Source organism: Ammospiza caudacuta, chromosome 8, assembly GCF_027887145.1.
Source record: "Ammospiza caudacuta isolate bAmmCau1 chromosome 8, bAmmCau1.pri, whole genome shotgun sequence".
Lineage (NCBI taxonomy): Eukaryota > Metazoa > Chordata > Aves > Passeriformes > Passerellidae > Ammospiza > Ammospiza caudacuta.
This window is the reverse complement of record NC_080600.1, coordinates 18,460,677-18,473,957: the sequence shown is the minus strand read 5'-3', so window position 1 is coordinate 18,473,957 and position 13,281 is coordinate 18,460,677.

Sequence of the window (13,281 nt, the reverse complement as noted above, 5' to 3'; positions counted from 1 at the left end):
TTCCAAACCTAGCCCATGATTACACTGCTAGAAAAATGCTGCCAGTCAGGGCTTCTTTTCTGGACTCAGATACATTGCACAGCTTCTATGCCTAGAGCCAGAGAGGAAGTGAGCTAGTTTTGCTGATTGTATCTTTTGATAGAAATGCTTATCACTGAAAGATACAACCGCGTGTGTCCTAAAGATAACTAGCAGGCTTTTGTGGAATGGCTCTGTCCCTCACTAGGTCCTCTTGTTGTAATAACATCCATCAGGCATGGGAAGATACCCCTGAACATGCACTGAAGCAAGGGAATACAGGGGGATTTTACCTGCAGCATCACCAGCATTCAATAATTACAGAAGTGGAGGGGAAGCCTTTGCCAGAAAAAACCCAAAAATATATATATGTACTTGGCAATAATCATTACCTAAAAGAATGTCCGCTGATTATGCCTGGGTGTACAGCTCCTTGAATCTCTTAGCAATGGCTCACCCCCTTTGCTCAGGTAAACCACAAATGAATGTTGTGTGGAAGCAGCACCTTGCCCCCAGCGCCACTGCAGAACAGACATGCCACAGGAATGCTCACAGCCCCTCTTAGGAACTATCATTGCACAAGCAAGGCACAATCACTAAAAGGCCAAAGCTGCAGCAAACTGATGTTTAAAATCTTACACGGGCTCTATATTTCACATACCCTCCCAGTTTGCTGACTTCTCTGTGTATCTGTTGAGCTTGTACAAGAGTGACACATATGGCTGAAAAAAATCACTGCACAGCTGGTATATTGTACCAACCATGTTTTTCAAAGGAAAATTTTCAAGAAAAAATGTAGTGTGGATGTCTCTGCTGAAACTCCCCTTACTTCATGAATCCTGGCTTTCTCTCTCCTGCATTCCTTTGTTGCCTTCTCTGGCCCTTGAGAGTTTTGCTTTATGATGAAGTATAGAAAGAGCTGCATTCTGGTTTCTTGTATATTAGCAGAAGCACAGCATTATTCTATGGAGACTAGAGTGGGACTTTAGATTCACTCATTAAAACACATGCAAAACAAAAAGTTGCCATGAAAAACTAGAAAATCTGTCTATTCATTGTCATTTCTCCCCAGTGACTTTACCAAGATCCATGCTCCTTCCCTTTCTTTCTCACAGTTAAGCACCTGTATTGTGCCTGCTTTATTATATAATCAGTACTGTGAAGGTTTAATTACTTTCAGTCATTCAGGTTATTGAAAAAAAAAAAAAGGGCATCCCAGTTATGAGCAATAGTGTTCTGTATTATTCTTGTTAACATTTTGTTTGTAGCACAAAAATAAAGATTGACAAAAGGACCATCAGTGATCTCATTCCATTTCACACAAGGAGCTCCTCTCTCTGCTAATTTTTCCTCCATGCTATGTTAATTTGATACAGTCCTCAGGCTCTAACAAGTTAGCAACACTGCCCTCATTAAGGAAAGTGAACATATCACAAGGGAACTATATTATTAAATGAATGTGTGTAGCCTCATTTCTTAGAGCATCACATGATAGAAGAGCAAAAACCTACAGTTTTGAGAGAATGGTAGAAAACACCTCTGGCAAATCACCTTCTGGGGAAGCATTTGCAATCCAAGTTGTTACTTCCTGATAAGCTGCTTATGTTCCAAATATCATTCTTTCATGCAGATTCTATTCCAAGCAAAAAACTCTGACTTAAATATCTTACACTGCATATGAAAACTGGGAGGAGTCTTAACCAGAACAAACCTGCTCAGAAACACAAAGTTCTCAGACAATTTTCCAAACGTAGTCTGGGGGCCTACTTCAGACAGAAAGGCCAGGGTCTGATCGAAAATCAAAGTATACTGAGCTGGTTTGGGGTTCCCTTTAGCCAACAAGCTGTATGTGCACGTGGTCCTGAGAAGCTTTATCTCATTGCCTGTGTCCTCTTCTGGCTGGGTTTCCTTGACTGGGAATGTCTGGGATGTCCAGTTGTATCATACACAAAAACAACAGCAGAGCCCATTGCTTTATTGAGACATGCTGTTTTAACAATTTGCTTCCTCATAAATAGCTGGCCAAGGCTGCTTTGTTCTCATTACCACTAAGATGAGAGGGGACAAATAATAAGATAAAATTACCAGGGGTTATAATTGGGCATCAGGATTAGTAAACTTGGGTACTCTTAATGAAGATGTTGTCTAGAACGCATTTTATATTTCTTGTATCTGTCTCCCAACAAAATTTTATGATCCTTGTTGGTATAAAATATAAAGGAATAATTTGATAACCTGTCACTACTTGCTTCTGCCTGCCAAATCTCACAGGGTCTGTTTATGTGCATGGTAGGCATTCATAAAACCCACTTACATTCTGCAAGCTGGCAAATAATATGAGTGCACTATTCAGAAGTGCCAGCAGAAAGAGTAAGTGCAATGTCATCATCACACCTTTCATTCACCTCAGTACTCTGACCTAAGGCACATCCCATCACAGCTGCACTCTGATGTGTGGGAATGCCTCAAATATAGGCAACGTAATTTAGGGAGAGGTGGTTAAGATTGCATAGAATCAACTGCAAAGGAAAATCCCTAGAGGAGGGATAGCATTTGTGGAAATGTTGGATATTTATTGTGATGACCAAGATGTAAGTACAATAACTTTAGCTGCGGGAATGAGGAAATGGATAGGTCACAGACAGACTAATCATGCCATTTTCCTAGCTTCAGCTTCCCCTGCATCAGTGTCTAGAAAAGACAGTCCTTGTTCTTAAAGTGCAAACTCTTCCTGTTCTCAAGCACCCATACAGGTTACCTGGGAGAGTTCTGAGGAGGAAAAGGATTACTGATGAATGTTACTTATCTCTGATTAGTGAGGCACAGGGCAGAAGCAGGATAAAATTAATGAGGGAGATACTGAGCACAAGCAATAACCAGACAGCAGGAACACACAAGTAGGTAACACACTCTGTGATAATTAGGTGTAAAAGTCTATTTGCCAGAGACAGACAACAGAAGTTCCCATCCTGAGACTGCCTTTATGTCATTTACTGCTTGTGCCAGGGCAGGTCAATCAACTGACTGCAGAAAGTATTCCCCATCCACTGTCATTGCCTAACACACAAAAAATAAATGTTTGTGGTTTATGCCTGTGTTCGTAGTTTCTAAACACAAAAGATAAGTGCATGAATCTATGAAAAGGCCACTTTACTCCAAATTTTATCTTCTCATTTCAGTCACTGTTTCTGCAAAGTCTTTAGATTTGCACCTTGGGACTTTTTTTTCCCCTGAACTACCCAGTTAAAAACAAATGAAAGATTTTTTTTTTTAAACTCAGGTTTTGTGGGGGCTTATGCTTTAGCTTCCACTTGAAAAATGAGTTTTACTTGGATTAACAATGTCCCTTGTGGTTGACCACTTGTGATACTGGAATTGCTTGTGAATTTGTTGGTGTTTTCTTGACCAGTTACTTGTGGCATTGCTCTGAACCAATCACAGTGTGATTGTGAAAACGCATCATTATCTAGATATAGAAATCTGGGAAAGCCAGCTCTGTGTCAAACACTTGACTAGGAAATAATATTAAAGGGTCACACACAGGGATAACAAACTATCCCATACCAGAAGAATATAATTCTACTGGGGACATGATTGCATAAGACTGCATAGCCAAAATGCATTACTTGGCATTGCTCCCATCTCAGAGACAGGTAGCAAGATACTTGTGCATGGAAAAATCTATCCTGATGTATTTTGTCTGCTATCCAGAAAATCCCATTCATTTCAGAAACTTGTTAGTGCCCTAAACTCCTAAAATATTATCCAAGGATATTCTTAGCATCCAAGCAACTGACAATCAATACCAGTCTTGAAGAGCAAGATGAAGAATACAGTTTAATAGCAGTTATTCACAGAAAGCAATCTAAACCATTTTGTCATATAGAGTGCCAAATTTAAAGGATTCTTGAACACTAAGGCCATCTCCATCATGATGATCCTGTGTCTTATTGAGTAGGACCAGAGTATTACTCACTTTTTGTGACTTTTGAGTTATCAAGGACATACTGGGCAAACAGCCAAGGTAATACAAGTTCCATAACAATAATCCATACTGAAAGTTAACATGATGGCTATGCCAGTTGGGGGAAGGCAAGACCTTCCAGTTCTGGTACCTGCTTGACTTAGGTTTTCTTTAGTGCACAAGAAACTTTATAAAGTAAAGCATATATCTTGCAAGTGAGAGAGAATTCATGCAAGGTAATCAGCAAAGAAACAGGAAGTAGCAGAATGATGAGGTGGAGCAGCAGCGAATCCAAAAGCAGTTTGGACACATTTTTTAGGGAAAAAAAAAAAAAGTCAGTAAAACCCTTATGTCTTCATCTGCACATAGGACTGTCATTGTGTGTGCCAGCAGAACAGATCAAGAAATTGATAGGAGTCCTGTTCTATTTAAAGGACAAGGAAATGTGTGGAATCAAAGAAGTTAGAAATGGAAAAATGGAAGACTATCTCCTAGGATTCCTCTTTGGAGTGTGTTCCTGGGCATGGTTGTCTACTTAAGTCAAAAAAGTCTCAAGGGTCCTCCTCTGTGTTCTCCTTCAGCCTGTGGAGCTGTACATTTGCCCTTCAGTTTTCCAACCTTTTCCAATGCATCTGACTCTGTTCAGGAGATACGGTTTTCATCTATAAAATTGTTTTGTTCATTCAGCAAGGTTTGCTTGTCTTAGTTACTTCTGTGGATTTCATTGACTTCCAAAGATCCAGGACAGCCCCTGGCTTCATCTATTGATTATCTTGTGACACAGTGTCCCATGGATTAAAAATGAGTAAGTTCCAGGAACTGTCACTTCCATTAGACTGCATGGATAAAATGGGTCATAAAGGTTTTTTTCAGTAGTAATACATAGGTTTTGTCCAGCCTATTAGCAATCTGATATTTATCTACTCTAGGCTTTCTTTACAATATCAGCAGAAGATTGAGTTCTTCAACTATCTGCCAAGGAAAATCAGGGACTCCATTTGAGTATTTACAGTAATTTATTTATCATTCTGCTTTTCTAGGGAAAGAACATGAAAAGTATTTAATAGAATGTTTAAGAGGTATTCCAGTGAAATACATCCTACTTTGATGATCACTTGTTTTTTGAGAGACCTTAGATTTCTATATGCAGTGCAGCAGGTTTTACTTAAAGGACTAAACCCAAATGTTGACATGGTGCCATATTATTCTTTGAAATTACTGACTCCACCTCTTTCTCAGCTTAAAACACACAAATACTTGAGAGAAACCCAGCAGGAACATTACTATGATGCTGTGTCAGGAGGAGGCTGCAGTGAGCTAGTGAGGAGTTTTGACCTCAGAGAAAGCCAGAGTGTCTCAGAGGACTCTTCACTAAAGAACAACAGTGTTTTCTATACCAGGAGTGGAAACAGAAGCCACTTAAGGAGAAATCATCCTCTTTGTTGAGTAGTCATTTTTTCTAGATGCAAAGGAGAATAATTTGTAAAACCACAATGTACCTCCAAGATGTAAATATTGTAAATAAGTATTGTTTAATATATTCAAGAAGAAAAGATAGCTGATTATAATTTAAAGGCAATGTTAAACTCGCTGTGCTATTCCAAATTTAGGCTTGAAATTAGTCCAGCACACCAACAGTGTCTAAGAAATTTCTAAGGTTTCTGTCACCATGGTAGCTGAGTGGCAATGGGCTTAATCCTGCACTCATTGAGTCCATAGTCAGACTTCTCCTGGCCTTAGCAATGCTGGATCTGACCCCAAAAATCCTAAACATACTTGAGTCCACAGCTTGATTTCTAAATCCTTTTTTACCCACTTTCCCACGGTAAATTGGGTAGGGAATTCTGTGGAAACCATTCACTAGAAAGATGTCTGGGGGAGATTTCTTTCATTCAGCAACAAATCCCTGGCTGATTAAAAGAACTGTGTTGACAGCCCTACAGGAAGCCATGCCATCCACTCCTTGGGCAGCAGCACTTTTGGCAACATGTGCCAATTTAGAGGATGAGGAACAGTAAGGGAGGGGAATCAGGAGTCAGACAAGGTCCCTGGAAACTTCCAAGCCATTTTAAAATAAGAAGGGAATTGTTGCCTTGGTTAGTGCAATTCCCAGTCTCTCACAGCCACTAGACAAATCAACCATTGTAGTAAAACATTTATATTGTCCTTAGTGGATGATGATAAACTGTAATGATTAGATAATATGCAGGAGTTGACATAATAACTACTCAACAAAATCACCAGGTCTGTGGTATAAAGATGCCTCTAAAAGCCCAGGGCCACAGACAAACACTTAGACTCTAATCACCTTCTGTTTTTATCCTCTTTTCCTCGAGAAATAAGGCCTGAGAGATCATACTGTCTATCTCTCAGCCTCTCCTTAATAACTCGTGAACCAGCTGGCTGCTTTCAGCCAAACTGGCAATGTGAAAGAGGTCACAAAAGCAAGAAGTTCTTGCAAGCTGCATAAGAAAAGGTGGCTGCATGAAGCACAAACCCCGTGTTTGTGCCTTTAAGAGGGAAAGGGGTGCACCCTGAGGTCAGTAATTAGGACCCATTTGAAAAGAGCTGGGGGGGGGCGCTCTTCAAGAGAAGAGCAGAGGAAATTGTGGGTGCCTTTTGGCACACTTCTGATGGAAACTGAAGAGAAGTGGGTTACAGACTGTGTGTGGGCAGGGACACAATTTCTGAGCAAACTAGACTTCATTAATTCTGCTGCTTGGTTGTATTATTGTTTTCTGTAAAAATGATGAGGATTATTAGACATAGCTGGTAATTGCATTACCAACATGAAAAGGCCTTAACAAAGCCACAAGGGGATGATGAGAAAAGAGGCTCCAATACTGAGAAACTGCAAAATGTCATACAGAAGAGGAGCCAAGATCAACATATGACTTACACTGCACGTTGACTAAAGCAATGTATGTGCTGAAAGCCCTCAAAAATAGGAGTGAATCTGCAGGGCATTAGAGTAAGGGTGGCACCTTCATAAATTGGTGTATGTTTTTGGACATAGCTGAGTTCAGCCAAAGGTTGTTCTGAGAGTTCTTTGATCTCTTGGGAAGTTGGACAAACTGAAAGACCTTATGCATTGCACTGTGGCTTCCTGTGGAAGTGTTACCTCAGAGCTGACCATTGCGTGCATAGAACACTGTAACAAGTTTCCATTTTGTAGGAATATGCTTAGAGCATCAGAATAAATGCTTAGAGACAAAGCGAGGATCAGCCCTAAGAAACCACATCCTTCAGACAGATCTGAGGTGAGGCCTGTGAGAAATGAGGAAGCTACAACCTGTGCTGGAGCTGCCCTTATGGAAATGACTGAAGGGTCAGATTCTGCTCCCATTTGTGGTTTGAAAAGAAAGAGCGAGCCTGTAGAAATGATGGGCTTTTTTCCAATGTAAAGGCAATCTAGAAATAAAACCCAGTTTTTACAAGTTTAGCTCCTGCTGAAAAGACTGTCTCACTCTTCAATTGTTAAACTACAGCTCCTTAAAAAGCAAACAGAAGGCAACACAAGGAGGGAATAAAGAATAAGGAAGAGCTGCTAAACACATACCCCATATCTTCATCAGATGACAGGGTGATAATTTGAACAACTTTTTCTGTGTCACAAGGCTCAAAGGGACTACTGATTCCCTTTCCTACGATGACTCAGGCAAGGATTTCCCTTTTTGTTATTAGCCTAGTTACTATTTTTCCTCATACCCATTTTGTTTCTTAGGAGACTGCTAGTCATGAAAAACTCCACAAAGAAAACAAAATTTAAAAACAAAACCACAAAACAAAACCCAAAACCAAACAAACAAAAACCATAACAAGTCAAAATATAACAAAACCCAAACAAACCAAAAACCAGCAAGGCTCATTCATGACACTGCTATCCAACTTATAGAATGCTGAATGTTTTTGCCTCCTGGGATCTGTCTGCACAGAAGGAACTTGCTGCATTAGTATAAATAGTTGCCAAGGAAGTAATTTTTCAGGCACAGATACAGTTTGCTCTCCAAAAGTCAGGTATAGATTTATTTTTTGTGTCTTTGGAGCAGTCAGAAGTTTCTCCAGCTGAATCATATAACTGGGCTCTGACTTCTGTGGCAGAGGGTTGGTTAGAAGACAGAGTCATAAAACAGAGCAGCAATTTCCCTGTCAATACATTAGGACTGGAATTCTATAATAACTATACTTGCTTCCCTACATAAATATGAGAATTAATTCTTTTCCCAGGGAGGAATGTTTAGTACACATTCTAGTTCAGTATGTTTATGAAGCCCCACAATAACTTTTCTGCCATGTTTTCATCAGGAGATCTCAACCTGCTTTCTAAGACTGGTCATCATAATTTCCTTTCTTCCCCTTAGATTTTTTTTTTTTTATCCTCCCTTCACACATCTCACTTTACAGAAGGTGAAACTGCAGCCATGAGCTCTGGTCAACAATAAGAGGTGTTGAAAATTCCTGGATTCTGGTCCAGGCTTCTAATGATTAGTTATGACTATTGCTCTAAAGAGAAATCAGTGTAAAATGTTTTATAACACTTCACACATGGTAGAATATGAATCCTGCATTACAAGCCCTGTCTTTTGTTATTTTCTCATTTTTTTAAAAGGACCAAATACATAATATCTTGATAATGAGTTGAAGCTCTTTAGATTTCAAATCTCTTGAAATCTCTGGTTCTAATTTTAGGTTTAAGAAATCAACGTCAGGCTCCTGTTCTTGATATGCTGAAAGCGTGGGTTTCTGGCACATGCATTTAAAAAAGGATGTATTATAAATTGGCTTCCTAGGGCCTGAGGACTTTGGAAAAAGACTTATTAAAAGTTATGCAGCATTAGGAAGCAGAACACGTTCAAAAACTTCTGCTGTACAAGATGACTCATAAGGTTATACCACCGATTTCACTAGTAACACCAGAGGAAAATTATGTCCTAGATCAAAAACACTCAGATGTTGTGAACTGGTTCCTGGGGAAGGCATATGACACATTTTACCATGATTATTTCCTTAGCTGAATGAAGTGACTGAGAAAGCAGATAATATCAGCATATCCAATGCAAGTGGCAGGCAATGAGGGGATAAGTTCTTATGTCTTGATCTTGCTCTTATTTGTAGATGCTGACACATCTCCCTTGGACTTCAGGAAAGTAGGACTGACACCAATATAGCTGGTCTTAATTTCCTGCTTTCTTTTCAAATGCATTCTTCCTATCTATAGCTCCCTGTAACTTGTCTTTTTAGATTCCCTCTCCAGGAAGCTTGTTCATGTCTTCCTATCTGTTTGCCTAAGCCAGTGTAGCTCTTCTCCTTTATACAACATTTGTTTATGATCCAGTGGTACCTTTGGAAGAGCTGGCACTTTCAGTGATCTATCTGAAGCATGGACAAAGTGGTAAGACTGTTAATGCCCTTTCAAAATTACTGTCCTTCCATCAGCAGGGGCAAGGACATAGATGGGTTGTATGTGAACCAAAATATACAATCAAGAAAAAAACCAAAGAGACAAAAGCACTTTCCCAAAAGAAAAAAGCAGAGGAGGTTACATTAAAATGGGTGTTCCATCATGGAGCGACAACGTAAGTTGGAGCCACAGGGTCATGACCAGTCCTCGCTTTCTTTATTGTTAGGTGGGACAATTTATGTATTAATTTCTATTTCTGTAGCTCTTAAGACCAATACCAAGAGGTCAGGGCCATGCTATAAAAGGTATAGTGACATTTAAAACAAAGACAGTTCCTCTTCCCTATAGATAGCACATACCTTGCAACCTAGACAGTATGCAGCACAAGGAGCGTGACACATTGCAAATGGGAGACATATGGGGGGCAAAGCAAGAGGCAAGCCAGGGACACTAGAGCAGGTTTATTGCTCAGTCACAGGCAGAGGCAAACATCCTGATTGATGTCTGCTGCAGGCTAACTGGGTCATGCTGGTGGAGGGTGTGAAGCAGATTTCATTTTCATTGCCATCCTGCTTTGCTACAGGCAGCAGGAATAGCACAACGTGACTTCAGGAGCCCACAGATAACTGCCTGGAACTGACAGTACACCCCCCTTTCCCCCAGCACAGGGAGGGAATTTTCCTCAAGTATGGTTGCCTTAATTCCCTCCTCATTTTAACATAAGCAAGAACAGCTGAGTCAGATCTGAAAGTCAGGTCTTCTGGCTCCAGCTCCTGGACTTGGAGCTCTCAGCTGTCAGTGATCTCCCTCAGCTGGGAACACTTCACATCCATTTTCTTCACTGATTTCCTGTGTAAACCTATTGTGCCTCAGTTCATTAGATAATACATGCTTCAGTGTCCTCATTGTAGTCTGTACATACAGCACCAAGCATGACATAGCACCAGATCCCTTCTTGGAGTGTCCATAATTTACTAAAATCCAAACAAAGCTAGAAGAAGGGAAGAGAAAAAACTCCAAAAGGCTGTGGGGAGCATAAAAAGGAAAATAAATTATCAGTGTTCCATTACCTTCTGCCCTGAGGAGAGGGGCAACAGCTGCAGCAGCAGCCACCAGTAATGTTCTTAGTGAGGACATGTGCTGTGTATCTCACAACACCATTCCTTTTTCAATTCATTTTAGCATCTCGTTTGATAGCTTCTACCTTTTTCCTCTTTATTTTAATCAAATAAAAGCAGTTGAAAGTGCAGGCACTTCTGAGTGCCCAATGCTTTGTTTTGGGAAGCTATGGAAATACAGCATCACTTCCATCTTGTCTGAAAGGGACAGAAAACATCTCAGACCTTACACAGGCTACTGCTTCCTTGTGGATTGTTATTGTGGGGTTAAGCCCTGTCTTAAAAATGGAGGAAAACTCATACGAAAAGTGCCCGGATGTTTTTGAACTGGTTTATAAGAGTAGCTGCCTGAAGGAAAAAAATAAGAGATAAAGAGACATGAAAAACAAACTCAACACCAAATAGTTTCTTGTGTATCCATCTATTGCAACTAGTCTGATATTAATAGAACACACACCAGCAGGGAGTGGGAAAATAAACATATTTTCACTCACATAGACTGCCTAAATGACTCACATATGCAAAAATAAATAAATGGATCCCCATGATAATCTGAAACTATATTTTATCCACATAAACAACGCATGTTCTTAACTGTAACCTAACATGTTAAATTCACTCCGTTTTATTTGAGGGCATGGACAGATTGAGTGATCAATCTCTATTACACTGAGCTTTTTTTTTATCCCTTCCTTACAGTGCCATTTTTCTTCTCACTAGACATTTTAGTTCATTTCCCTGAGCCTTCTTCAGCTTAATAGCTGCATTTCAGATTCAGAGGAAAAAAAAGCTATCAAACTTCCAGAGGGGAATGAATGTAAGTGAATGATGTGCATGAGAAGGGGAAATACAGCAAATAAAAATGGAATAAAAGGACAATTGTTAGCATTGCATGTGCTGAACTTAAAGGATAACAGTTATATATTCCAGTTTCATAATGGCAATGTTGAGAGTCAACCAGGTGCTGGCTCCAGATGCTGTAAAATCAAGAGGCAGAGGGTTTTTTGTCTTGTAGAACTGGCAAACAGGTATTCCCCTAAAGAAATGGAATGAGGACACAGCAATTAACTCTCCCAGTCCTGCAATCGGAGTGCTAATCACATCCTTAGCAACTGCATGGTCACTATGGTACCGACAACATCTTCTGCTCAATTCCTTTCTGACTCATGCTCTGGGTGACTGGCGATGGTCAGAGCAGAGGCAATGTGCACTTGTGACACTGTGCTGAGTGGCTCCATCAGTCTCCATTCTGCAATACCGGACGCTATTGCCAACGAGGATGAGCTCCAAGGATAGCAAGGAAGGCAGTAAGTGTCCAGAGAATCTGTGCTGTTTGCTTTTCAGAAACATTGTGCAAATGACAAACAATGCTTCACTACAGCCTCTCTGCTCTAATAGTCTTAAATGTGAGGCTAATGAACCTCAATACCATTGAACCTCATTATACTGTAAATACCCTTTGTGTAACATCTTTTTGTGACACCAAAACCAATAATGAAGCTATAAGAAAAGAAGGAAAGGAAAAGGCTACAATCTTAAAAAAAGAAAAGCCAGTCAGATTCATCTTTCCACAGCAAGTATTTGTCCTGGGAGAAGCAGTGAAAAATTATACAGGCTTTAATGGAAAAATGGTGGGTATTGAGACATTTCTGGATGCTAACAAAATCAGAAAAGAGCATACAGGAAATAGACTAACAATCTGCCCTTGATGGAGCTGCTCATAGTGGTTGCGGAATCTCTCCTGTAGGAGGTTCTAAACCCTATGCACTGCAGACACAAACAACTGGAACCAGCTTTCATTCACTGAACATGAGGGGTTTGCAGCCCTAGCATGACTGCTTTGGGCTCTCCAGAGACACAAAAGAACTGGAAACCCAGCCCTCACTGTCTGAAGAGTGCTGCTGATTCCCTTGCCTCCCCAGCAGCATAAGGTGGTAAAGGAGAATTTACTCAAGACTCCAGCCCTTTATTTTCAAATCTCAACATTTTGGTACACAGGAAGACAAATCTTACTCTCAGTCAAGCAGCGAGAAGGAAACAAGTGTTTTCAGGAAGAAGACGGATGTAATGTAATCAAAGGATACGAAGTCTATATCAGGACACCATGCAATTGAAAGGAACAGGAGGAAACATTCCATGGCAGCATATTTCCAATATGTCCCCAGATGCAGGACTATGTCCTGTGATAAAACTGGTACTGATCATTTTCAGAGGCAGAAGCAGCAGATGCTTTGTGGCCCTAGGGTGACACACATCTCTTCTCACATGTGGGAGATAACATTGAAATGGAAGGTAGGGATACTAGGAGGTAGTCCACTGGAGAAGGAGTAGTACTGACTGAGAATAAGATAAATGCATAACTTAATAAGGATTCACAGAGTGGACATCTATGTCAGCATTTCTTATATACCCCAACTGGAGAACATCAGTTCTCCATTTTTCTAATAGATTCCTGCAACAAAGATATCCTGAATGATGTATATACCACTCACTGATTGCTGGGCAAACATTATGGGAGTGTCAATATTTGCTTTTTTTCTAGAGCTATCATTGTTTGAGAGGGTATAAGACATTTTGGATAATACTCTACTTGAGATGTATTAATTAAATCACAGACAAAAATCTTGTATGCCTACTTTGTGCTATTGCCATTTCATTTTACTTTGCAGTGAAAACAACTGCTAGTCACATGATAAATCCAGAACCTGAGCAAGAATTAGTGATAGTGGAGCTGGAGATAAACCCATAATTGCAAGTTTGGTCAGCTTACCCAAAGCCTT